Source organism: Coptis chinensis, chromosome 1 (genome assembly GCF_015680905.1).
Source record: "Coptis chinensis isolate HL-2020 chromosome 1, ASM1568090v1, whole genome shotgun sequence".
Lineage (NCBI taxonomy): Eukaryota > Viridiplantae > Streptophyta > Magnoliopsida > Ranunculales > Ranunculaceae > Coptis > Coptis chinensis.
This window is the reverse complement of record NC_141456.1, coordinates 36706433-36729775: the sequence shown is the minus strand read 5'-3', so window position 1 is coordinate 36729775 and position 23343 is coordinate 36706433. Positions and strand designations below refer to the sequence as shown.

The following is a 23343-nucleotide window of genomic DNA, read 5'->3' as shown; positions in this document are numbered from 1 at the left end:
CCAGGGGATGGAAGTATAGAATAGGGTTTATGTTTTGCAATATTAATATCATGCTAGTGTTCTTTACTTTTCTTCTAGTAGTGTAATTCTTTAGAGTTAGGGAAGTATTCTTTGTGTTGCCTTAGAAGGGGTAGCTCAGGGAGTGGCTGCCTAGGGGAAGTATTCTTTGGGTTTGCCTTAAGTGGTGATTCATTGAATGGCTGCCCTATTAGGAAGTACTCCTTGATGTTGCTCTTGGTAATACATTGAATGGCTGCCCAAGCTTACATAAAAGGAAAGAAGATATTAATAGCATAAACATAAGAACAACCTTAAGTAGAGTTAATTGTTAATGATGTTTCATCCAAAAGGGCATCGACACTCGCTCGATTGCCTAATTGTAGTCTACTTATAAGAACAACCATGAAGCAGAAGGTCATAGATTAAAAGTATTGGTGGATTCTAATCTCTTGAATTCTCTCTCTTATAAATTCTCAATAGTTTAGTTAGTTTAGCTTAGTTTAGCATTAAAATCTACAATCTCTACAACATTAGTTTTTAATCCCTCAAACCCCTTTTCAGTCCTCTCATTTCTTCACATAACATACACTTAAAAGTGGAACGATACCCTACTCATCCTTTACTTAGTGAGGGATAATTAGGTTTTGATACGCTTCTCTTTTGTTCAACGATCATCATCTATCTACATCATCCATACACCATCTAAACACACAAAAAGAGGTTGGCCAACCTACCAAAAAAATGTTGTACATGTGTTTTTTTTCAACAAGTTGGTATTCCTTGCAACCATGCAATGATGGACATTGACGATGGTCGGTTCTGTGTATATGACTTCTGCCTGTCGTGCTACTTAAAGGAACGATGATGGATACCTATCAAGGGAATTGGACACCGATGAAGGGCAAAGAACAGTGGCATTGGGGAAGTTACAACATCATGGTTCGTCCTCCCATTTATGAGGTAATGTTTGGCAGTCCCCAAAAGAAGAGGAAATGTTCTAAAGGGGAGGGTGTGCCAATGCAAAGGAGAAGGTGCAGCCATTGTGGTGCCCTTAGACACAGCAGAGCAACCTGCCCTAATATGACAGATGATGGTGCTTGGATTAATTTTACAGCTGGGGTTCCGGCTGGTTTTACTAACGAAGACAATATTTGAGTCAACCATCAGCGACGAATATAAGTACTGTCAGCAACTAAGCTTGTAATGTTATTTGGATTTTCTTTGACCTTTCAATGACTATGTAAGTTCTTTGAGAGTCAATGTAATGGTATTTTGTTGTTTATACTTGCAGTTGTTTTGTCTATTGAAGTTATCAATATGTAAGGTAGCAAAAAAAAACAAATACTATAAAATTAACGCCACAATTTAAACACTTAGGATTGTAACTTGAAAATTAGAGACATTATCTAAACAAACCACTGACTTCAAAATATTATGTTTGTCAAAATGGAGTACTGCAAAATTAGACACATAAGTTCCAAAATAATAACAAACATCTGAAAATGAGAGCATTTCGATGTCCCCTAGTTCTTGTCTTCAGCTATTTTCTCCTGCTGGTCAGCATACCCATCTTCAGCATCCTTAGCTTTGTTGTTTTCTGCATCCTTCAACTGTACCTGGCTTCCAGCTGTATCATCATGAGTCTCTTCATATGGGTCAATGTGGAGTTGGTCCTCAATAGCAGCTTCAGCATCCTCCTTGACTTGGTCACTTCCAGCTGCATCTGCTGCACTCTGTTGGCATTGGTTAGCCTCCACTTGGACCAACTCATTAGCAGGTTCAACATCCTCCTTCATTTGGTCACTTCCTGCTGCATCTGCTTCACTCTGTTGGCATTGCTCAGTCTCCACTTGGACCAACTCAGTAGCAGGTTCAACATCCTCCTTCACTTGGTCACTTGCGGCTGCATCTGCTTCCCTTTGTTGGCATTGCTCTGTCTCCACTTGGTTCTCAGTGGCAGGTTCAACATCCTTGTTCATTTGGTCACTTCCAGCTTCAACATCCTCAGGTTCAACATCCTTGTTCACTTGGTCACATCCAACTTCAACATCCTCAGGTTCAACATCCTTGTTCACTTGGTCACTTCCAGCTTCAACATCCTTTATCACTTGACTCTGTTGGCATTGGTCAATGTCCACTTGGTTCTCAGTAGCTGCTTCAACATCCTTAGGATCTTTGTCAATCCCAGCTGAATTTGCTTCACTCTGTACCTCTATGCCAATGTTAACTTGCTTCAATGCCTCTGTTCTAGTAGTTGATACATCTATGGACACTTGGTTCTCAATAGCTGCTTTAGCATCCTTGGGCTCTTTGTTAATCCCAGTTGAATCTGCTTTACTTTGTACCTCGATGCCAATGTCAACTTGCTTCAATGCCTCTGTCCTAGTAGCTGCTACATCCTTGGACACTTGGTTCTCTGCTTGCAGACTTGCTTCTGTTAACTTCTCTTCAAATTCTTTTCTCTTCTTAGCCACTTCATCTGGATTTAATCCACAGGATATAATGTCCATTCCAATCCTCAGCCACATTCTAAATGGTTGGTGCATGTCAATATGGTTTACCCTCTCAGGAACACCTCTAAGAAGACTATCAATAAAGGCAAGGCAATATAACCCACAGCTGTTGGAATCTGGTTATTGTGTGACACTAACAAATTCATGAGCCCATGATGTGTTCAAATCAACAGTAGAGCTTGGATCAACACACCTGAGCACATAAGGAATAATTCTCTCCAAAGCTAGTTGATCATCAGAAATTTGGTTTCCACTAAGAGAATCATAGGTGCACGCTTTCATCTCTTTAAAGTTAAAGACATCAACAATCCAGTGACTACCATGAACTTGAAGAGGTACAATTACTCCCTTACCATGTACTGGGTGCGGTTGATTTCTAATCCTTCCTTCAAAGGGGTTCAAATACTCCTTCACAATTTCATCTGTATGGTACAAACCATTAACCACTCTCTCCTCTGGGCTTGCAGCTCGAAAACTTAGGTCTTGTAGCTTATTCTTGAATATCCCATACTCCCTTATCATGAATTTCTACATCCACAAAGTGATGATTAAGCTTATCAAACTTAAGTAAGAATAGTGATTAAGCTTCAACAGAAACTTAGTATTAAAGTATATCACAACAAAGTAAACATCCTCCACAACAGTATACACTTTATCTTTCGGAATGGCATGTTCCTTACAGTGCTGCTTATACCACCTTATCAATAGCTTGACATATAAGCTGAGAACCTAGAAAATAATCAAATAGGAATTAGTAACAATTAACTTTATGTAGTAGCTTACTTTGCACATTAATACCAAGTTGCTAATAGTTTTAGAGCAAATTACTAATGGTAGATTTATTACCTCATCATCCACCCATTGTCTTCCATGTAACAAATGAAAATTATGCACTGAAATAACTTGATCATACCCAAAAACTCTCATATCTGGAAAGCTCTGTTGATCTTTCTTCCTACTGAACTTTTTCCAGTAATAATTGACAACATTTACCTTACCTGTGGTAGTTGTTTTCTTGTAAAAGGTTGATGACAGAGCAACCTTGATTAATGAGTCATAGTCCTTTCCCATCTTCGCTTCCCATAAACTAGTACTTTCTTTTTCCAGTTTTTTCTCCGTCCTCCTTCTTCTACGACCACTCTCTTCAGTTTTCTTATCCATTTCCTTCTCCATCTGAGTGTGAATGAGTACCACATCACCAGCATCATGATGACCCACAGTGTTCTGATCATCATCTACAGCTTCCACAACATGTTCAGTGCTTGCTCCTTCTGATGGTGATAGGGCTGGCAATACAGTTATGTTAGGGAGCTCTGCACTTCCGGCCAATAGAGAAACAAAATTGAATTTTTCCATTTCTCTATTCGGGATTGTGTCACAACCCGAATTTCAAAACAATTGCAAAGTGAATATTTGAAATATAAATATCTCAAACATCACTCGGTTCAATTGTCTAAAAACCCAGGCTATGACAGGGTGGATACAACACATGTCAAAACCTAAAACCCACGTCATACAAGAATCAACTTAAATTTAAATAATCCCAACAATTTTCCACCATCACTTTATTAAGCTATCTCCCGTCCAAACAAAACATCAAACAAACTCTCTGAATAATAGTCCTCACTACCATGTTCTCATGTCATGCTGAAAATATAAACTACGTTATTACATCCTTTCAATAAGAATCAGACCTAATAAAAGAACTAACGGACTGCTCCAGGCAAGAATCCAAATCACACGCCGCGGTTCCACTGCCTTCCACCTATGTTCCCAAGAACACACCCACGTTGCCAAAACAAAGCAAACATGGGTCAGCAAAATGGAATTTGCTAGTATGAGTAGACTAACCACATATAAACATTTCCAATCTTTACTTATCCAAGTAACACCTTAAATATATCATAATATAATCATTCTCAGCTTGGAAGATAGGTAATTCCGTCATTTCAACCGACATAGCTTCTTCCCAAGCAAGACTCCCATCTTATTAACTCGTTATAATAACTTGTTTTAATAACTAAGTAATTGAACTAAAACTTACCGATATCCACTGTTGTATTAGGGTAGGACCGCGTCCCTACACAAAATATTAATAAGTCCTACCCTCCTACAAAAGAAAGTTAGAAATTTTATATAACACATGTAGATATCCTATAGGTATTCAAATGTAAGCCCAAACACACTCGCATAATCAAATCAATTTCTCTTATCAATTAATCAATTACTTTTCTTATACACTCATCCTTTAGTACCCACTCCACGATTTGCACTCTACACATTTGCCAAATCACACATTCCTGTGTGCCTCTCTCCCACCAAATACCACAATATCATAGTCACCTCTGGGCTTTCATACACATATTTCACAGCTTCCTTGGGCACAAAACTCAGGTCATTCATGGCACATTCAATGAATACCTTAGGTCATTCCCGCCACATTCAAGGAATACCTATCATATCACTAACGGGTCATTCATGGCACATTCAATGAATGCCCTAGGTCATTCCCACCACATTCAAAGAATACCCAAACCTACATTCCCGTACACTCAAGGAATACAACTAACCCACAAGGCGAATACCTTAGTTCCTCTTTAGGGCATTCCAAACAATCTTATCATTCATGGCACATTCAATGAATACCCGGGTCATTCATGGCACATTCAATGAATACCCATATATAACGCTAACGGGCCATTTATGGCACATTCAATAAATGCCCACCTAACATATGACATCATCAGTCATAAAACTCAATTCTAAAACTTGAGGCATGGAGAGTTATAAAAGGGTGCAATAAATTTGTTTACGTATTATTGAACTTTATTGTATATATTATTTCAGAGAACTAAGGAGTATCTTGTTTCTTGTATTCTTTTGGTTTACGCATTATTAATTTCATGGATGTATAAGTGTCATAACGTTGTGTGTCATAAAAGACTGACATATCACAGAGTAGTAAATACACATACACAAGTATATTTAGAAAGGTCTTAGCTTAAAGTCAAGCATGCTAATAATCCTAGACCTATCCTAATAGGCCGAAACATAATCTGAGGTAAAAGTCAAATTTGGGTCAACTGGTCAAAGTCAACCCTGGTCAACAGTCAAAGTCAACCTGCCAATGGTCAACAGCAGTCGACCAGACCTAAACTCCTCTAACCCAAAAGCCCAGAGACTACGGCCCAAAGTTTAAACTTAAGTCCAAAAAAAGAAAATCTAAAGTTTAAAACATCTAATCCCACATGCCATATTCCGGCCCAAGCCCAAGCCCAACTAAAAAGAAAACAACAACACGTTTTCTTCTCTTTTTTCCTCCTCCCTTCACCAGCGTCTCCACCACCTATGCAGCCACCACTGCCCATCTATATCCAATATGAACCCAGCGGTTTGGTTCCTGGAAAAAAACCCCATGTACATATACCAACAATTCGTGATTCCCTTATATTGAAAAAATCAGGATCGACACCATTAATGGCTTCTCTGGAGCTTCAACAGCCCCACCCAATCTAGTATTTAACCCTTCCACTACAACCAACACTAAACCAAGAAATACAACTTAATAACACAAGAGTTCAAACAACAATCCAAACAGGCGACGCCATTAATGCTCCCTCCAAGCTTCGACAGCCCACATCTCACGACACCAACAAATCGCCGTCAATTCAACTCACTAAGACGCATAGATACTTACCTAGTTCACCTCAACATTTATAGTAATCATAATCAAATCAAATTAGGTACTCGTTTTGTTTCAATAGATCGGGCAGATTTTCTGGAGACACTTTCGAACTAGAGAAAACAGTAGTTAAACCATATAAATTTAAATGTAAAATTTATCATGTGAACACAATAGGTATTCTCTAATTCCTCCGCATACATACATAGTGAGTAAACATAGAAGCTTAACATGAGCAGTAAAGCAGAAAACGGATATCATTATATCTTTGTCGGTAAACCCAAAACATGTTGTAAGAATAATAAGAGTAAGAACTTTCATGTTCAATTGAAGTGAGGTATTCTCTACTCACCCGTATTACGCTCCAACTATCAACTAGGTCTCAGAATAAAACTCTTCCTTTTCTTCTTTCAGTAAAACCCCTTTTTTTATGTATAAAACTCTCGCTATGTTTTTCCCCCCGAAACTCTACATGAGAAAACACCTTTTTTTTTATTAGTTTTAAAAACCTCACCGAAAAACAAGGATAACACTTATCTAGTTACTTACGGGACTTTTATCCCTAAGCTGATAGTTATCATATATCTGTTTTATCTATTTTCATTATTATTATTGGGTTAGTTAGACTTACCCCCATTACTAGTTGCAATTAGTGTTACCTCCCCATTTAAGTGATCTAACTATTGATTTCTTCATCTAAAAAATCATCACGTGAATGTTGGATCTTGGGGTAAGTCTAACTAACCCATTATTATTATTATTATTATTATAAAAAAAAAAAAAAAAAAAAAAAAAGGGCGGGGTGTTATAGACTGCTTCCCCATCAAGATCACCAGGAGGAAGGACTAAAACAGAAGCCAAAGGATATGTTTCCCCATCAAGATCCCCAGGAGGAGGGACAAAAGTAGAAGACAAAGGAGAGTAAAAGGGAACATGATCAAGCATTAAAGATTCAACATAAGGTATTAAAGCAATCTGTACCCCTCTAGGTCCTCCTCCAGCTCCACACTATGTTCTTGGTATGTCCCCTTGAGTATGACCTCACTAATCTCTTGCAAAGCACTTGCAGCAACGGACTCCAAGTCATTTTGCCCTCTTTGTTGTTGTGTAACATCTTCATCTTCATCTGACTCAGCTTGGATCAACTTCCTTCTTTGTTTGGGTGTCTCAGCTTCCTTAAGCTTCAACTCCCTTTCCCTTGTTCTGTCACTGATTTGATATTTTTTCTTCAAGTTTTGCCTCTCACTAGCCTTTATAGCCTTATTTTTGCTTGCCCTAGATGGCTAAACTCGAGGACCACAAACTTTGACCACTTTCCTTTTCTTTCTTTCATATTGAGCAGGTATTGAAGTATCTCCCACAACTTCAAGGCTTTGATCCTTGTCTAATGCTCTTTTTCTTTTATATGAGGAACTAGGAGAAACCTCAAAGGTAACTTTCTTAGAAGCAGATGAACTCCCTTTCTTAGGTTCTGAGTGAGCTTTCTTCTGGGAAGACTTCTTCGGGGTAAACTTTTTCTGGGAAGACTTTGTTGGTGTTTTCAGTTTAGCATCAACACCTACATTGCTTGGCTTCTTTGGGCTTGGGCTTCTAGTTGTAGCTCCTTTCATAACCTTAACCTCTAAACTTCTGCTCTTTGTTATACTCCTACTCCTTCTACTCCTTGTTCTATCCCTTGTTACAGGCCCTTTCACAACCTTAACCTCTGAACTTTCCATACCACCTTTCAACCCACCATGAGCAATCTCTTGAATTATTGTCTCCATGCTAGTCCTTATTTCACTCTAGAGTATATCCCCAACAACCCTAACCTCCTTACTTACCTGTTTTAGATTAATCAGAGCACCTAACAAAGAATATAAGTAAGATCCCACTTCACTATTTGTAAACCACTACATATACATTGTAGTGGCTAACATATCATGTCTAACAAAAGCTCACTCATGGTACATTAACATATTACTACCTCATATATGAAACAATGCTGCAACATGCAGTTCCATAACAACACATTATCAGTGCTTCATATAACAACATGGATCCTAACAACATTTGCAATTCTAATTCAAGACTATATAATAGGGTACCCATATCATATTACAACTTTCTATAACATTTTAAGATTATATGAGTACTTCAAATGTCAAAAACTGGTTATCCATATATTATCATTGGTACCCTATTATTATTCTGGGATCAACATGCAAGATCCCACTTCATTATTTGTAAACCACTACAGATACATTGTAGTGGCTGACATATCATGTTTCACAATAGCTTATTCATATATGAAACAATGCTGCAACATGCAGTTCCGTAACAACACATTATCAGTGCTTCATATAACAACATGGGTCCTAACAACATTTGCAATTCCAATTCAAGACTATATAATAGGGTACCCATATCATATTACAACTTTTTATAACATTTTAAAATTATATGAGTACTTCAAATGTCAAAAACTAGTTACCCATATATTATCATGGGTACCCTATTATTATTCTGAGATCAACATGCAAGATCCCACTTCACTATTTGTAAACCACTACAGATACATTGTAGTGACTGACATATCATGTTTCACAATAGCTCACTCATATATGAAACAATGCTGCAACATGCAGTTCCATAACAACACATTATTAGTGCTTTATATAATAACATGGGTCCTAACAACATTTGCAATTCCAATTCAGGACTATATAATAGGTTACCCATATCATATTACAACTTTCTATAACATTTTAAGATTATATAAGTACTTCAAATGTCAAAAACTGGTTACCCATATATTATCATGGGTACCCTATTATCATTATAGGTTCAATATGCAAGATCCCACTTCACTATTTATACATTGTAGTTTCTGACATATCATGTCTAACAATAGCTCACTCATGGTACCATAACATATTACTACCTCATATATGAAACAATGCTGCAACATGCAGTTCAATAACAACACATTATCAGTGCTTCATATAACAACATGGTCCTAACAACATTTGCAATTCCATTATCATATTACAACTTCTATAATATTATAAGATTATATGAGTACTTCAAATGTTAAAAATAGGTTATCCATATATTATCATGGGTACCCTATTATCATTCTAGGATACAACATGCAACATTGTTGAACACAGTAAAGAAAACAAGTTACTTACAAGGCCTTTAATTACTTTTGCCTGTCTTTGAAAAAGTTCCTCATTATTGTATATCCCTGAAACTGCTGCACCACTTTGCATGGGATGTTGCCCCAAAGCATCCTTTAGCACTTCTTCATTCAGTTCTCCTTCAAAAGATCTAGACTTTCCAACACCACTGCCTTCCCCTTAAGAGGCTGAAGCTTTTTCTTATAAGTATGTAGATGTATGTTTCTGGAAGGCAAGTCTACCCAATCTTGTATTCTGGGGAACCTACCATCAACTTGTCTCCGAGCCCCCAAGAGATGGGATGTGAAGATATACCCAAATAACAAAACAAATTAAACAACCATAAACTGCGAAAGAATCCTTTCCAACACTCACTAGGTTAGACATGTCTTCCAAAGACTCTTCCAACATTTCAAACAGAGGTGTGCCCCAAGGAAAGCTATCAAATGCATTTAAATTCTCGACCAAATCAATATACCTCCCATCAACTGTCCTAGCAGATCTTGGAAACACAACCTGCAACAGTATAAACAACCTATTCAGCCTAAACACATCATTTTGACTTTCTTCACCAACACTTGATTTTGCCAAGTTTCTAGCTTCCAATATTTCTGTTTCAGAAACCGTGGTTCCTTTAAAAAACCTTGCACGAAATTGGAATGGGATCTTGATGTTTGCCGTGTAGAATGAATTAGAAACCGGCTTCACACTAAGACCCATTATAAGAGCAACATCATTTTTTTTAAACACCAAATCCTTCTTACCGATTCGGTAGCAAAGTTTACCTACTTGGTGTCCCAAAACAGCATACACTAGCGTAGTAGTGGTGTGCATTCTCTCGTTAATGCTTAAAAACTTCCCGAAGTAAGACTTCTCAAACTCTTCCCTCTCTTCAGTAGTGAATGTCTTGGACAATTTATGCATTTTGTCGAGTGACATACGAACAGTCAAATTAAGCTTTCTCATTTTTGAAAGATTGGAAATGGTCGGAAAAGTTAGGGATTCAAGTTATTCAATTTGGGCGGTTTTTTTGGTCCAAAAATGAACACTAAACCGTCTTTATACCCTCAAACATATCACTACCGACATGTACCAGTTAAAGGTTAAAAAACCATCATTTCTTCAACATTTCGGCGAATAATTAATGCTATCGTATCGTTCCTAACATGTGACAAAGATTTTTCTCGCCCAAACTAGATTCTTCATCTCACCAGTTTATCTTAGTACAGACATATTCTTATGTACTACCTATCAGCAACTTCTGAGTCTAGTAATTTTACAAAGGGTGGGACTTCCTAACATTTTGGCTATTTGTATAAGAAAACTTTTTAAATATTGAACTACGGACAAGCTTGTAACTGAGTTGGGTGCGAACAATCACTACACCTTAACACTGAATTTGCAACATCTAGTAAAATTGATTACTAACACTTATTCATCCGTTATATTTGCCACACACATGATCCGTTATAAATGTTAATAACCGTTACTTATTATGTAGGCAATTACTTGATTTATTTCATAACATTTACTCAATATTATGTGACGGATGCGGAAGTGTTACCTATTGCAAAAAAATAAAAGAAAAAAAAATTAAAACAAGAATTGGGTGAAATCTTTGGGGGGAATGTTTTTCATTATCGCGCTCATTTCTCATATCCTTTCAATAACAAATTAACAATAGAGAAAAGTGGAGACATAAGCTAGCTCAGAGAAAGCCGCTGCCACCGCTGCTAGTGTTACCCACTGAGATAAGTCTTCATCTTCTCCTTCCCTTTCTCCTTCATTTTCTTCATCTACTCTTCTTCCTCCTCTATAACAGTAAGGGTTTTTGCTAGGGTATTAGATTTACATAAACAATTGCTCAATCTACTCAAGAAAGCTTCATCTTTGACCAAGGTAATGCTTATTTAGTGATGAATCCTCTTTTACTTGAAGTTTCCAGTGTTTCCATGTTTTCAGAAAAAGGAATAAGCTTTTGGGTTTGTCTAGACCTAACAATTATTAGGGTGTATGTTAACAATATATTGAGTATAATATGTCAACCATGGCCAAAGGTTGCATATTTATATAATAGATTTTAGTTTGTGTCAAAGTTCTCACGTTGTATTGTGTGTATCATTTTTTAGAAATTTGCTCATGTTGGCTTCATTCACTTTGATTTCAGGGAACCCATTAACTATAGCAAATCTGTTAAATTTTCACTTTGATTTCAAGTTAATAGTTTGTTTAATTAATGAAGCTGTATATTTTGAATCTCATCACTTTGGGTTTTGAATTTTGTACTAAAGCATTGTTCTTGAAGTGAAGTTTTGGGTTTTGGTGTTTAGATCTAGTCTATTGTTATTGTTGGTCTTCTCGCTCCAAAACTGATTAAGCTTGATGAAGTTCTCATTTAGATACATGATTGACTATATAATTTGTATGGAATTTTCTTTTAGGTTACCGTTTGACCTTCTTGAGAAAGTATTTCTATGTTTCTTCTTCGTTAAGGTTGTTGTGTATATCGGAAATGTTTTGGCACTTCATATGTCCAAACCTGAAAGCACAAGTGTTAAAATACAAGAGTGGGCAGTAAGTGTTTGTCAATTGTATAGCGGTTTGTTTCCTTGAATGGTGTGAACGACATACTTCAAAATTATCTTTTCGTGTTGTACAAGCACTAAATCAGAAACTTATATTTTTGGGTAACTTGATATGGAAAACAGGCATCTCTTCTCAACTACTTCTACCCTTAGAGACGTTCACCTTAGCACACACATACGAACACTAGACAAGGCAGCTTAAGACAGTTTTGAACAAGGTTTGGCACCCCATTTTGAATTTACATATTTCAAATATAGCAAGGATAATTCTCGTAATATTATCTAATAGTTTGATAGGGAGTAAACTGATATTATTTGGGGTTTCTCAGAACCTTTGTTGTTATCATTTACTTTAGGTGTGTCAAGCATGTCACCTACGGTCTGGAAAGTGAACTTCTTAGAGAAGATTAGATGCAAGGAGGGAACAACTTAAGGTATGAGACATACACTTAGTCTAGCTAGAATGGTGTAATGCCAAATTTGTGAATCTGACATATATTTAATTTCTTTATGCCTGGTAATTTTAGGTGCCCCCTATGGTGCTTGGTGCACCAATCCAAGATCACTTGAAATACAACGTTGTTTTGGTAATAGGTATGGGAATTGGTGCTACCCCCAATGAACACCATTGTGAAGGACACATGAACAACATGCAGGTCAATGGAGAACGTGGACTTAAAGAGGGTTTTCTAGGGGCTAATACAACTACCACTATTTCTGGTTTTTTGCTCTGCATTTATATGGTTTAGATTCAATGCCTTCTTTGCTATGCTTGTTACTGTTTTAGCCTTTTATTTTGTTTGTTGTGTCCTTCATCTTAGATTCATTGTTTATGGCCTTAATTTGGCTTGGCATTTTGACCCTTGTATATATATATATCTTTGGAAGCATTGATGTTAAAAGAGTATTTTGATTTAAAGAACAAATGAAAGGAGTTGATGTTAAAAAGTAGGGAGTATGAAGGAAATAGAGTCGTAGGTTTTTGTTTCTTACTTTGATTGAATTAGTACTATTTTTTTGGTTTTCTTATTCTTAACACATTTTGGTTTATTAGAAAAGGTTGTACTAAGTGAAGATCACTTGACCCACTTTCCTTCACAGACTATGTCAATCTTTATAAGCCAAGGACCCATAAGTGCAAAACTGGTTTTCATTAGTTAGGTAATTGATGCACCTCCATTTTTAAAGTAAGTATATTATTAGTATACATTCTAGTCAATGTAAGAATCACATTGTGAGGATGAATCATTTGTACTTGTTCCTTTTGTAATTACTTGGTTACTAGTTTATTCTTGGTTCATTACAATTCTAATAACCTCTTGCTATATTCAGGTTGGTTACCTATGTGTCTATGTGCATAGATGTATTGTTCTAATAAACTCTTGCTATATATTCAGGCTAGAATTTTTCTGGTCTAGTACAGCCACTTGATGCAACAACATTTGGACAGGTTATTTGAGCTCTTCTCATCTAAAAACTCAAGGTAACATGTGAGACATTACTCTAGTTGAAGACTCTGTAGTAGCTAAAATGGCTAAGCCTATAAAAGACGTTCAATTGCTCAAACCAGCAAACCGACGAAGTAAAGGCTTATGGATAAGTTTGCAAAGTATCATACACCAAGTCGGTAATAGGATGACATTAGTTGATATACACAATTAAAACAAAATCACCCAAGTGATTGATTACGCTTATGTGTTCTATTTTGTAGTTAGTGCTTGAATCTATTGTTTTTTTAGCGGTTCCTATTGCGTTGTCTTAAACAAGTGTGTCTTGCTTGAATCTATTGTTTTTTGAGTGGTTCCTATTGCTTAAACAGGCTATTGTTTTTATAGATGAATAAGTTTGGATTTTGATCAACCAAGAACTAGTTAAGGGTTCAAATACCTTAACATTTTACAGTTAAACAACACAAGTATCCATTAAATTTGGAATATACCTTTGGATGTTGGATGCTAATATTACTACTAAGTGAAAACATTCTAGTCCGGCCATGTGGATTTAAAATCGGTCATCTGATTTTTTTTTTTTTCAGTTCTATTGTTAGTTTATGTTTTCTTTTGCATTGACCTATCATACAGCAATCAAAGCATGAAATTCTCCTGGCAAACATCCATTATTAACTTAAACCCTTATTGAGAATGAGAACCAATTTAATCGTCTTCCTTGAGAACATGGACAGTCCTATCTCACTGTCTCATAAGCTTTTTTATGGTAGTTAATATTCTTCATTTTATTTATAAACGACATTCTTCACTTTTTTTTTGGTAAGAATGACACTCTTAACTATGGTCTACTTTTTAGCTTATTGGATCGAGTGTTTGGCATGAGGTGTAGTTACTTCACTCCTTGTTACATATGTTTGAATTTGTTTCATTCTATTGATGATCATGTTTTCAGTTGGATCTTGAGAATTCAAGTTGGATCTTGAGAATTCAAGACTGTATGTTCTACGGTTTTCCTAATGAATAGTTGCAAATGACTTGCAAGGAAAAAACAAAGGTTTTCCTTAGAGCTGGTCAGATGGCTGAGTTAGATGCACATAGAGATAAGGTTCTTAGTGGTGCAACCAAATGCAAGTATTCAATTACAGGCCATCTATAGGGGTGAGCATTAAGTGACATCATTCTTGTAATATTTCTATTTGAGTTAAGAATACATGTATTTGATATCGCTCCAGTACACTAAATGAAACATCAAGTTTGAGGGAGCATGCTAGCAGACTCTAGCTCAGATGTAGCTCAAGTTTAGCTGCTCATGTTGCATACATGGCACATGGTGCTAAAAAATGCTAACAGACGTGCTTACAAAAATGTTTCTTAGATGAAGATCAGTTAACTTGGTTGTAAGTGTGTCACATGGCAGATGGCGCACACAAATAATTATATATATGTAGCCTGAAAAGTTTGATCTCATAGAAGGCAAATTAGATATAAAAGCCTTGTCAGTTTCTATAACATTGCATTTAGATGCACATAATCTTGTCTATTATTAAACCTTTTGTTCCTTTTACCCTGTACACCACTTTTGTCCAAGATAATGAAAAGATTAACTCTCTTGCTTGACTTGTATGAGAATTTCTAGTAGGACTTGCTTTACACGTTATCAAATGGGGAAAAAAAAACAAAATTAACACTTTTAAGAAGAATGATATTTTGAAACCCTATACTGCTATATGTTTTGCTTCTAATTATTTATTTGATGAACTTGGCAGGTGAATACTTCTTTCCAAAGAAGTATGGGTGAAGTTGACTTTGTTGTCAAATATGAGATAGAACGTGATAGAGCTGTTAGATTAAAGAAACAAAGAAAGTAACGTAAAGGTTTCAACTAATAAGCATTTCCAAAACTAATTCCAAGGTTGTACCCATGTTACTTGAGTGAATAGATAAGTGTCTTTAAAGCACGAGCAAGGATATCCACGATTACTATCATATACGTGGTCAACATGGTACTTACATGTATACATATAGGATGGTATAATTCCAGCCACTTTAATATTTCGTTGCTCTAATCGTCTCCTGTACATCACCTTGTGGATTGTACACAAGTTTCTCATATAGCTAGTCGTGATTGTTAGTGTACGTGTTTTCGATAGACTAGAACTTTGTTAAGTTCCCTCAATGCATCTTATCTCTTGGTCCCAGAACATTGGTTGAGGAGGATAAGGAGTTTTTAGAGAGGGAAAAGAGGTTGTAGGATCTTGAGCAGTAACTTAGCAATGCCTCTCAGCAGGTAGTTTGTTTAATCTTTACTATTGATCATTGTTATACATTCTTCCATTTCTGTCTTTTCAATCATGTAGCTGAATCTCTTGTCAAAGCCCTGCTAGATATTGCAGAAACAATGGATAGATAGGGTTGGCATTCATAAAGTTGACGAAATTTGAAACCAAAATAATCTGTAAGACTATAATATAGCATTAGACCTCCACTTATTGTAGCTAAATATGGTGCTGAAAGAGAGGGTATTTGGTCAGGCTAGACTTTGGAAACCTGGCATAAGAAAATTTAATAGCAAAATTGCTTTGTGGAGTCATGATGTTGATGAAATTGTTGAGCCCCGCTGAGCGTTGGTGTCCTATTTGGTAACACGATAACTGAATGTTGTAGTTATTACTTGCATGACACTGTAACTCATTCCTTTAGAAGCACTTTGCTCGATGTATATGATTGCCCTATAAAACTGAAGGTGTTAATCTGGCTACTTCAGAAATACTTGCTTAGTTGATGGAGAAATATTTCAGAAATACTCGCGATAATGCCTTGTTTGGTTAATGGAGAAATTGCAGCTACCAACCTTTTGCAGGCTAACTAAACCATTTCCAAATGACCAGACCAGGTAGACTAAAGAACATTATGAATTTGCAATTATTCAGTCATTGTGAGTTTTAAACCTTGATTTTTGTTCCTACTATACTATTTCAGGTCTTAAATTGAAGAATAAACTGCAAGTTTGGCTCCAATTCTGGTATCTTTTGTCACTAGTTCTAATTCAAGTTTTTAACTTGTTTGATGTCTTTTACACTTTAATTGCTTTCCATCTGGGTTCCTAAAAGAATCCATATTCGACAAAGTTTTGGTTTTACGGGTAATTGTTAAGCCGCCTATTTGTTAGAATCTTGGCCCTAAAGAAATAGAAAAAGAATCTATTGATACATTTCTCACAAACCAGTATATACACCACCGTTCTTGAACTAGAACAAGAGGTCTAAGGACAAGGAAAAAAAAGTAATTAGCTATCATACTTACAGGCCAAAGCAAGAAAGGGTTCTCACCATTATTGATACATTAAGTTTGATCTATTACAATTTTTTAATTTAAACTTCACCGGTCAAAAAAAAAAAAAAAAAAAACTTCATCATTATATTTTTTGGATTCGGATCGATGGACTACTACTACTAGAATATTTATAGTTAACTTAAAATGTTGGTGCTACTATTTTGAGGCTCTGTTATATAGCATTCAGGATTCTTAATTCTTCGTTTCTTTCGATTTGATATTTAACCGTGTAATTTTGCTGGTGAGTATCTCTAGGTCTTTACGTGGTCTGTGACAGCTAGGCCCACTGACTTTACCAACTAAGTTAGCTGCCATTTTGGCTGACTATTGAGTTCATGTGTTAGAAATACATGATTGTTATAGATATTGTTTCTAGGAAACATTTCCTTGTCCTCTGTTGTAAGGGAAAGCTTCTCATCTTTGTGGTTTTCCTTTTTGTTGTTCCAGAAAACTAGGGGGTATGCAAGTTAAAAACATTCAAATCTATTAAGACAGTATTAACTTCTTTCTTTTGGTGTCGCTATAACTCCTTATAACAAGCACAGTGTTATCTAGATGTACCTTACTAAGATTCTAGTTTTGATAGATTAGCTGTTATCTATAACTCCTTATTAGCTGGGTGTTGCTGCTGGTGTCGATGTTGGTGCCTGCTGCTGCCATGGACCTGGTGCTTGCTGCTGCTGCCGCTGGTGTCGCTGCTGGTGCCATGGACCTGCTGGTGCTTGCTGCTGCTGGTATGGTTGTAACAAGCGAGACACGTAGTTGATGCTGCTGGTATGGTTGTATCGAGCAAGGTATTTGTTTTATGGTTTTTCTTAGTGGCTTAATAAAAAACTGGACTGAAGGAATAAGATTTTTTTAGATCTTATTTCTTTCATTCTAACATTGTTTAAATGTTCAAACCTTTTGTTCCTCCACTAACTATCCAAACCTCCAAGGGTGGCTTTTGTGATTTTCTTGTCTTACAAAGGAAGTTTTGGGCCTTTTGTTCTTTGTCAACAATTCTTTTTTTTATTTTGTGTTTATTACCGCTTTTCATTAGCAAATGAGATCTGATTACCAAAAAGTCGTAAGTGTTCTACCACTGCAAGTTTAATTATTTTTCTTCTCCACTATGTAGGACACTACACCATTAGTTTGGATCTTCAGCAAGGTGCTATTATGCAGGCCGTTATTGCCTCTGGAAGTAGCATGAAAGAGGCCCTTGAAGCTACCAAAGTTCTCGCTGAAGATTGTCAACTTAGAGGGATTGCATTTCACCTCGGGGTATATATAATACTAGATTATTGATTTCTTAAAATCTTGATTTTTGCTATCGAATATAGTCTGCCCTTGTATTAATGCATATCTAAAACTAGATTTATTTTTATTCTTGAAATTGTGTACCCAAGATCCATCGGGTACATTATTTGTGTTAGCACCCTAACAGTGCATTTGATGCATATTTGCCTATTTTTTCTTATACTGAGATGTTCGAAGAATATTACTTTGAAACTACCATATAAACTAAGATTTATCCACGCAGTACCATTTCTTTGACCGGTCATAACCGATCTGCATTCGCTTTTGCTTATAATTGCTAAAATAGTTCCTTTTAATGTTTCGTTTTGTGAGGCTAGTAAAACCTGAATGTTTGAACAAATTGTGTTGTGTTTTATTAAAAGACATTCGATCAGTCTAATTCAACACTAGTTACTTGAAAGTTACAACTTTTCAGTTGTACATATTAATTCCTTTGGAAAAGGAAAATTTGTTCAAAAAGATATATGGGGTTTCTAATTACGGAATCTATAATATAACCCATTCTTCTTTTTAATTCTTGCATATGACCATTTACTTTGTGAACTATGGAATCTAATTTTGCTTGTTTCAAAAGAGGGGTTCTTATATTTAATGTCTATTTGCAGGTTGTTATAAGAGAACTTCTTGTGAAGTTCCTCCCTGATGATGGTCATACTAGGTCCAATGGAAGAGTTCGTGGTAAGCATGTTTTTTTCTTTATAACTATTGAACAAACATAAGGTATCTTTTTTATGTTTAATTTGGTAACTGTCTTCTTAGAGGGAGAGAACTTAAATGTCCTTCAATTGTACTTGACCTGTTATTCGTCTTCATTCTATTGGTTAAATGTTGTTGGTTGTCAAGTGTCGCCGAGACTTTGAGCAGGGTATGTTCCGTAGGTTCTTACACTTCAACTTATAAAAAGCAAGATTTGAGAAAATATTGGGTCTTGAAAGTTGAAAAGAATATGCATTTGTCCGTGCAACTTCTGGGAGGGAGGGGGGACTTTGTAAGAGGTTTGATGATGCATTGAATATAATTGTTTAGCTTCAAGACATATTGTAGTGACTACATGCTTTGGAGTACTATATGAAACTTCGAGACATATTGTTTAGCTTTTTGTGTACTATTGTATTTGATTATAAGTATATAGTTTATTTGCCTCGCACTCTAAACTAATTTTCTTTTGGCACGCAGCCCCTTGCTGATGCAAATCTGATACAACACGATTGAGTTGTTGAAAACATATGGTGGTTTATCTTATGTAAGATCTGACCTACTAACTTTGAATTGTAGCTCTTGACTAGTATTGTGCTAGTGAGTTCTTGATTTGAGGTAGCTTAGCTGTTGTCTAGGCAGGCTCCTCACCTTGTCGCCTTGTTAGGATCTCTAAACCTAGGTTTATGGCCAAGAAAATTCCAAAACTATTGCCAATGCACTATAGGATTTTAGCTTAAAACTTTTGTCTACTTACTAGATTTAACTCAAGTGTATTATTTGCAATGAGAACTCTTAGGTAGAAGGTTAACTATATATAGTTTCACTAGATTAATTTTCATTACCTACCTCAATTTCTGGTTTAACGACCTTATTAAGTTAGTTTTTGTCGCCTTATTCTTCCTCTTCTTAGTAATATAATCTTTATCAAGTTAGTTTCTTTCTAAGTTACGTCAGTGGGGCAAGTTTTGTTTCATCCCTTATAGGATATTGTAGGTAAGGAACTAAGAGACTAGTATAAGAGACTAATATGTGTTAGTGTGTTATCATGTGCTAGTGTGTTATCTTTGGTTGCATGGGTCTTCGCTTACACTATTTTCAATTATTGTTTGTAGGGAAAGGTGACATTCACCGTATGTTGACGAGTCACAATTGCATAATCAACATGTCATATAGAAGAGTGAAAGACTACATGCAATGCTTTGGAGATATCGAATCATAGCTTGTAAGGTGTTGTAAAAATTGTACTTAAAATAGTTATGTCGGAGAAGATGAGATCTTCATTCTGATGCGTAAGGATTGCTTACTCGAATAATTATTTAGCTTGTACTTAGGTGGTGCAGATTTATTTGTACTTAAGTTTTACTTTCTTAAGTTGTTTATATGATACTCTGAAGTTCTATACTTGAGTTGTAATTATTTAATGAAGTGTTGTTTGACTATTAATTGTTCGAAGTAATCAGTGATACATTGTGGTGCACCAATATAGGTGCAGGTATGGGTACGTGCACCAATACAGGTGGCTCACATATAAAAGGGCTAGAGAAACCAATTTTTTTATTATACAATGAAAATTCGTTAGTAACGGATACAGAACTGTTAGCAATAGATTTTTTTTTTATATAATGAAAATTCGTTAGTAACGGATATAGAACCATTAGCAACAGAAAATTAAATTGATGTTTATATCTGTTACTAACAGAGGATAAACAAATTTGGTAACCGTTACTAATAAATTCTAACGGTTACGTATCCGTTACGGATATTAATTCCAATGACATTTTATAACCGTTAGTAAATTTTGTAACGGATAATAAGTATTACAGATATCCGTTACTAATATTAGTCACGTTTTTGTGTTAACACAAGATAACTGTTACAAATAGACTGTTATGGTGTAGTAAATGATGAAATATGGCACTGAGATGCTAGTTACTACTTCTCAACTTCAGTATGTGTTATTAAATGCTACACTTTTGCTTTACTTGATATTGAATAAAGGTTTGAATAAATTTATCAAAGTTAACTTTTGTTTAACTTGTTATTGGATAATACTATTTTGTACATAAGTTATAGGTGTATATTAAAACCAACCTAATAGTCTTAATTGTGTTCTTGTTTATGGCTTCCATTGTTGATATATCATACATAAAGCGCTGCCAATTACCTCCGTTTCAAATAACACATCCAGCCTAGTTTTGTGAATGCTAAATGCATTTTTTTCTTTTTTCTTCTTATTGAGTTTCCATACAGATTTCTTTCTATTAGGGTCTCATTATCTCCTTATAAACAACAATAGTGATATAAGGGTACCCCTGATATAATCACAAACAAAACATATGAACATTAACAGTTACTGTGCTGACACTCAAGCACAATGAACCGGCCGTTTCACAAACAACAAAATACCATTACATCGATTCAAGCCCAAACCTATACAGTGAAACATACTTCCAAAACTCCATAAGGTGATCTGTGAAGTGGAAGTGCGATTTCAAAAGAAACCCAAGTTGTTGACGGTACATTTAAGTGTCGCTTATGGTGACATACAAAGAGTCTTCATTGCTAAAACCTGGCAGAACCACAACTTAAAAGGCAATCAAAGCTCACCACAATGACTACTCAGTTGTCTTCATCTGCTTTTGAATCATGCCTTGAATCATATTCAAGTAGTCAATTTTTTCATGGATCTAGAAAAAGACTTGTTCATCAAGTACATCATACAAAAACTCAATTTCATGTGGTTGGACAAACCTTCCACAATACACATGAATCCTTCTAAGAAAATATACACATCAAACACTCTCAATTTCACCTCACCTGTTACATACTTCTTCACTCCATGCAAAAAGAATAAAATCAACATGGAAATAGTAAACACAACTTTGGAAACCTTAAAAAAAACTCTATACACTACTACGTAAAAACAAACCCAAGTTGATGACGGTACATGTAAGTGTTGCATATGGTGGAATCCACAGAGTCTTCATTGCTAAAACCTGGCAGAACCGTGACTGAAAAGGCAATCCAAGCTCACCACAATGACTGCTCAGTTGTTTTCTTCTACTTTTGAATCATGCCTTGAATCATATTCAAGTAGTCAATTTTTTCATGGATCTAGAAAGGGACTTGTTCATCAAGTACATCATACAAAAACTCAATTTTATGCACTTGGACAAACTTTCCACAAGACACATGAATCCTTCTAAGAAAATATACACATCAAACACTCTCAATTTCACCTCACCTGTTACATACTTCTTCATTCCATGCAAAAAGAAAAAAATAAACATGGAAATAGTAAACACAACTATGGAAACCTTAAAAAAAACTCTATACACTACTACGTAAAAACAAATCTAAGTTGCTGACGGTACATGTAAGTGTCGCTTATGGTCAAATCCACAGAGTCTTCATTGCTAAAACTTGGCAGAACCGTGACTGAAAAGGCAATCCAAGCTCACCACAATGACTGCTCAGTTGTTTTCTTCTGCTTTTGAATCATACCTTGAATCATATTCAAATAGTCAATTTTTTCATGGATCTAGAAAGGGACTTGTTCATCAAGTACATCATACAAAAACTCAATTTTATGCACTTGGACAAACTTTCCACAAGACACATGAATCTTTTTAAGAAAATATACACATCAAACACTCTCAATTTCACCTCACCTGTTACATACTTCTTCACTCCTTTAGAGTAACCTATTGCTTATTTAATTTTTTGAGTGTTTTAGAAGTAAAGATCCAAACTTTAACTCAAGTTTCCACATTGGAGTTGTTTTAATTTTAAAAATTTACATCAGCTCTATATAACCCTCCGAAGACACTGATGCTCTAGTTCTGTACATATGATGCTCTAGGGCTCAACATTTCTCCTAATGTTGTGCTCGTCATGAGTATTGCGCTCAATCAGCAATGGTAATAAACTAATACTCTGGATTTTCTAAATATTTATTTCAGTTCTGATGTTGTAATAAACAATAGCATATGCTACTGGGGATTGAGATTAGGTAGGAAGGCACATTCAGTTTGGATACAACCATCTCAATGTATACCTAAGTAGATGATTTATGTCCATGCCATTCCACACATCTCAGTTGATTTTTGCAGTTCTACTCAGACCTACTATTGGGACTCGTCTCTATATAACAGTTAGACACCACTATACTAGACTTTGAGAAACATTATCTCTGTGTTGAACAATAAGATAAATCATGTTTGATTGGCTTTAGCAGTGACTAAAATTGGAGCAGATGAGAAAGGGCTTTTCATATGCAAGTTTGGGGGTAAAGTCAGAACTCTTGAAAGTGGGGTCGTGACTTACGTATGTGGATCAACGAAACTTAGGTGGTGTTGTGTGAAGTCAAGTTTTGGAGAATTCATTGGTTTTCTGGAAAAAGTAATGAAGATAAAGCCACTACGATTTAGCTACATACTCTCTGGACACGTTTGCACAATTGATGAGGAGGAAGATTACAAGGAGATGATGGATGCACATAGAATGAAAACCTATGGAGAAGGTAGTGTCTTGATTTTCAGAAAGGAGAATGAAGATTTGATGGAGGAGGATGTCCCACTATCATGCTCATCACCTGTTTACGATAATAGGTTAAAAGAA

General features: G+C 35.8%; 3 long non-coding RNA genes across 5 annotated transcripts; all 3 read left to right on the top strand.

Moving 5' to 3' along the window:
* The first annotated feature begins 10961 nt into the window (after positions 1-10961).
* On the top strand, positions 10962-12731 carry LOC147523791 (uncharacterized). Its single transcript, XR_015196788.1, has 3 exons — positions 10962-11255; positions 12298-12375; positions 12469-12731. It is a non-coding gene; the product is annotated as an uncharacterized LOC147523791 (long non-coding RNA).
* Positions 12732-12733: 2 nt separating this feature from the next.
* LOC147523790 (uncharacterized) lies at positions 12734-17511 on the top strand. Of its 3 annotated transcripts, none has more exons than XR_015196787.1 (5): positions 12734-13424; positions 14432-14547; positions 15589-16282; positions 16369-16411; positions 17338-17511. It is a non-coding gene; the product is annotated as an uncharacterized LOC147523790 (long non-coding RNA). The 3 variants fall into 3 exon arrangements; XR_015196786.1 differs by having other exon boundaries at positions 12734-14547; positions 15589-15676; positions 16154-16282; XR_015196785.1 differs by having other exon boundaries at positions 12734-14547.
* Positions 17512-17895: 384 nt separating this feature from the next.
* On the top strand, positions 17896-20124 carry LOC147523789 (uncharacterized). The gene is made up of 3 exons (XR_015196783.1): positions 17896-17988; positions 18630-18702; positions 19836-20124. It is a non-coding gene; the product is annotated as an uncharacterized LOC147523789 (long non-coding RNA).
* The last annotated feature ends 3219 nt before the right edge of the window (positions 20125-23343 follow it).